Source organism: Mytilus edulis, unplaced genomic scaffold (genome assembly GCF_963676685.1).
Source record: "Mytilus edulis unplaced genomic scaffold, xbMytEdul2.2 SCAFFOLD_953, whole genome shotgun sequence".
Taxonomy (NCBI): Eukaryota; Metazoa; Mollusca; class Bivalvia; order Mytilida; family Mytilidae; genus Mytilus; species Mytilus edulis.
The window spans coordinates 17,685-23,219 of record NW_027267042.1 but is presented as its reverse complement, the minus strand read 5'-3'; positions in this window follow the sequence as shown (position 1 = coordinate 23,219).

The following is a 5,535-nucleotide window of genomic DNA, read 5'->3' as shown; positions in this document are numbered from 1 at the left end:
ATGTCTTCATCTAACACCCCAGTCTTGCCCTTGTAATACCCTAGTCAGGCATTTGTGACATCCTAGTCATACACAACCAACTATATAATACATACAGAAACATCATATCTTTGTAATAATGTTCTATTGTATCTATCACAGCTTCATTTATAATGTCTTCATCTAACACCCCAGTCATGCCCTTCTAACACCCCAGTCCGGCATTTGTGACATCCTAGTCATACACATTCAACTTTATAATACATACAGACATCATAGCTTTGCAATAATTGTTCTATTGTATCTATCACACCTACATATATAAGGTCTACATCTAACACCCCAGTCATGCCCTCATAACATCCTAGTCAGGCATTTGTGACATTCTAGTCATACACCATCAACTATATAATACATACAGAAACATCATATCTTTGTAATAATGTTCTATTGTATCTATCACAGCTTCATTTATAATGTCTTCATCTAACACCCCAGTCATGCCCTTCTAACACCCCAGTCTGGCATTTGTGACATCCTACACTACTGGACGAAAAAACGTCTGTCCATACCAGTAACAGTCGTTCTAAGACTGTTAATGTTTGTTAAAGTTGTAACAGTTGTTAAATTTCACTGCTGCAGTTATTTTGTAACTGTCCCAACTTTAAAAGTGTTTGTCTACAACATAAATCGACTGCAACAACGCAAGAAATAACTGTCAAAGTCATTAAAGGACTGATACAACTATTTCAAAGTTGTAACAGTTGATTTACAACTGTCCCAACTCGAAAAACGTTGCAACAGTCATAAATAAACTGATTAAACGCCTAAAGGGTTGTCACAGTCGTAATAAAACTGATGCAACCATTTGAAAGTTGTAACAGTTTTTTAATTACTGTCCCAACACGGAAAACGTTGAAACAGTCATAAATAAACTGTTTAAACGCAGAAAAAGTTGTAACAGTTAAAATATGATAGCTACAACCATTGTATAGGCATAGCTAATTTATAAGCGTAGCAACTTCCAAACATTGATCTTCATGTACATTTAAAAGTCACGGATACAAAATGTCTAACAGTCAGGAATATAGGTTCAATTATTTGTAAAACAATTTTACCGTGTGAAATATAATGTTGTGACAAAGAGAAACAACTATCACTCGCATTTAATACATTACTTTCAGATAGATATTGATTTAAAAAAAATAGTTATTTTGAAGTATTTGCCGCTGAACACATTTTTTATTCCTCGGTTATTTAGTGAATGTGATGAATTTATATATTTTTTTAACACTTCATCGCCCTTATCTCTTCGAACAAATAAAATCAGAACCAGCACTAGATACCTGCAATTTCACTAGATAAAAGATAACTACTAACAGAAAAATCGAAAACGTTACCCAATATATTTGTAACCAAATGTATCTTTATAACTGAATTAAAAGTTGACAATTTTTAATATTATCTAAATAACAAATTTAAATATTTTTTATTAAATTAGTTAGGTGTGAAATCATTCATGCATACACGGTTGTTTTCAATATCCGTAGTTTTACGAATCACATTACTTTATAATAACTCGCTCAATATACATGATATACTCTAAACCTAGCGCGGAACTCCTAATACACACACTTGTCAAACTTATCCCCATATAAAACTGCTTTATATTTTCTTGAGGGCTTATTTCACACACTTATTCTGAGCTTTTATTTGGGGCTACATTTTTTTCTTGTAAACTTATAAATATTGCCGTATTAACCATTTTGATTTCTATACATGTAAAAAAAAAAATAATCAGACATTTAACACATCTTTTGAAGCTATGGAAAACAAATCTTAAATCTATCTAAATTTAATTTATTTTATTTTACCGTATTTTATTTTTGAATAGTTCAATATTAACTCGACTTTGTATTGTATATTGTACGGAATGGTCTATTTGAAGTTCAATTGTAATTGATACACATGATACATGTAAATAGCACGTCAGCAATCATGATTGAGGTAAAAAATTATTATCACTCGCAAGAAAAATTAATATTTTCACCGGATTTTTCGCAAACAATTTACCATACATATGTTGTAGATTTGTAAATACTAGTAGATGGACGTACTGTACATGTACAAGACCCGACAAAAATAACTAGCGCCAGTGAAAGTTCAAATGTTCAAAACAAGAAAACTCGCATTATTTCAGACAGGGAAATCAAATCTTTTTTTATATTTTTCACATCACGGTTTAGAACTTGATGTATTCTTTAGACTCCGGTCTTATTAAATTCTAAAGACTGACATAGGATTCTCTTATGTGGTTTCAGTTGATCAGATGTCGTACTAACGTTTATCCAAAATATTTTCCCATTTCAATTGTTCAAATTCAAATTATTTAATCTTATAAATGCTTGTACAATAATGACATATTATTCAATCAGTAAAGAAAACTAACAATGTTACTATATATATATATATATAGCTAGATGTACAGACAATATTTTGGGTCCCTTTAAATTTTTTTGTTCGGTATGAGGCGAGGCTCCGTGTTGAAGGCCGTACATTGACCTATAATGGTTTACTTTTATAAATTGTTATTTGAATGGAGAGTTGTCTCATTGGCACACACACCCCATCTTCCTATATCTATGACAGTATAGTACTGAAAATTTAAAAAATGGTCACATTTATAAATTAGGCAAACGGGTCGATATTCTGAATATATACACCTTAGAAAAAAAATTAAATCATAAAAAATTGTTGGACTCACTTTAAAAGAAGGATGGACTGAAAACCAACCTTGATCGATTGCATTCCCTGTTCTTTAGTCATTTGATGGACAAGGTGCAGCTAGTTTTGGATTTTAATATAAAATGCAAGTGGGAATAGAAAGGTGGTCATTTTGGTCTTCTTCCGACTTCCAGTAAACCCTTGCCAAAGTTGGACATGCATCTGGTTGCGCGGGATGTATACTTTTTCACAAATATCAGAGTGGTGACATTATATCCTGGTTCTTTGCAGGTTAAGAACCATTGAAACAACTCTTTGCGGGGCCGTCTGTAACCTCTTGTCTAAGCCTGCTGAATGGCAAAATTCTGACCGTATTCAATATAGTAGTTACTTTCATTGTCCATTCTCAGTCAAAGATTCAGTGACTCGTTTCATTCCGGATGGCAACTATTAAAGAACCTACCAAGTGTATTTATTGTTAAATTATTCTTGTCCTGAACGTGCATGTAATATTTGCTACTGGACAATAAGCAACATTATAATATTGTAAGTAATTAATGAATGTTATTTTGAGACTCTCATGAAGATCAATTCAAAATAATTTAATTAACCTCTTGAAATACAGACTATTTATTTAAAATATTGTTCAATTATTTCGTGCCGGACTATCATGACTATTGGGGTGTCGGACTAATAGGGCGTCAGACCATAGGGGTGTCGGACTAACGGTGTGTCGGTATAATGGACGTATATATATACAATGTGTTGATGTCTCTTTCAAATAACACTGCACTTTACTCAATTTCACAAGATTAGTATTTTCTTTTGCTAGAAGTTTTTAAAACAATGGCAAATTAAAACCCCAAAAATATGCTTCCAAACATAAATATTATAATTAAATTATAACAAACAGCTCACTTATTGTGCATTTATATACATGTATGACTTTGTAATGCTTATTGTGTTTATGGAAAACAATGGGAAAATGTTGCTTAACATCTTGGGATATATATTTAGAAGGCATTTATTCAAAAGCAGATAGAATGGATTTGTAGAAAAAAACACAAATAAGGGCAGATGATCACCTATTATAGTACAAGTCTTTGGTTAACCACAATATATTTGTCATCACTGATGTATCAATGTTGCTTTTGTATACATGGTATAAAAATCAAACTTTGGTTTCTCATCTAAACTTGCTTACATTGTGTAACATCATCCAATAATCATCCAATATGGCTAGGCCGGTTATAGGTTTTTCATTATCACACTTATGCGGAACTGATTTTGCTCATTGTTGAAGGATGTAGTTACATGTACTAACAATTACATCACTTGGTTTACGGTTGATGGTCGTCTTATTGAAATTCATACCACATCTCCTTATTCTGGTTATCATACAGTATACATGTTATACAAGACTACAATACCTAGTATTATCAAATGAACTAGATACCATTGATATGGGAGCCATCTCTGTGGGCCCCGCTGTCAATAACGTATAGAGCGGACATGATCTTCACCACAGGACACGGGGTTGTCAACTGAAACCAGTTTTTTTTTACCTTGACCTTTGACCTAGGAAGTTGTACATACATCATGACACGCCCTCTGGTGGTGGTTAAAATGGATGTCAAGTATAAACTTTGAAATCATAACGGTTCTCAAGATATAGAGCGGACACGATCTTCACCACAGGACACAGGGTTGTCAAATGAAACCAGTTTTTTTTACCTTGACCTTGACCTAGGAAGTTGTACATACATCATGACACGCCCTCTGGTGGTGGTTAAAATGGATGTCAAGTATAAACTTTAAAATCATAACAGTTCTCAAGATCAAATGAAGATATAGAGCGGACACGATCTTCACCACAGGACACAGGGTTGTCAACTGAAACCAAAGTTTTTTGACCTTGACCTTTGACCTAGGAAGTGGAACATACATCATGACACGCCCTCTGGTGGTGGTTAATAAACATGTAAAGTATAAAGTATGAAATCATAATGGTTCTCTAGATATGGAGCGGACACAAAAAATAGTGATCACGCATGTACATGTAATTTATACTGTAGTAGTATCTGAGAAACATTTGGAAATAGATCAAACCACAACAAGAGTGCATACACTGAAATGTCTCGCCTTCTTTACTTATTGATATTATGTTGATAGTTCTAACATGTCTAAGTATAAATCTTTATTAAAAACTGTCACATAAACTTTACATTAACCAAGATAACTAAACAAAGACCAATGAACCATGACAATGAGGTCAAGGTCAGATGAACCATGCCAAGCAGACATGTACAGCTAACAATGCTTCCATACAGCAAATATAGTTGACCTATTACTTATAGTTTCAGAAAAATAGACCAAAACACAAAAACTTAACACTGAGCAATGAACTGTGAAAATGAGGTAGAGGTCAAATAAAACCTGTGCGACTGACATATAGATCATAAAATATTTCCATACACCAAATATAGTTGACCTATAGCATATATAGTATTAGATAAAAAGACCAAAACTCAAAAACTTAACTTTGACCATTCAACCATGAAAATGAGGTCAAGGTCAGAAGACATCTGCCCGCTAGACATGTTAACCTTACAATCATTTCATACAACAAATATAGTAGATCTATTGCATAAAGTACATTGTATGAGAAACATGAGAAAAACAGACCAAAACCATGAAAACACAAAAACTTAACTATAACCACTGAACCATGAAAATGAGGTCAATGTCAGATGACATCTGCCAGTTGGACATGTACACCTTACAGTCCTTCCATATACCGAATATACTAGTCCTATTGCTTATAGTATCTGA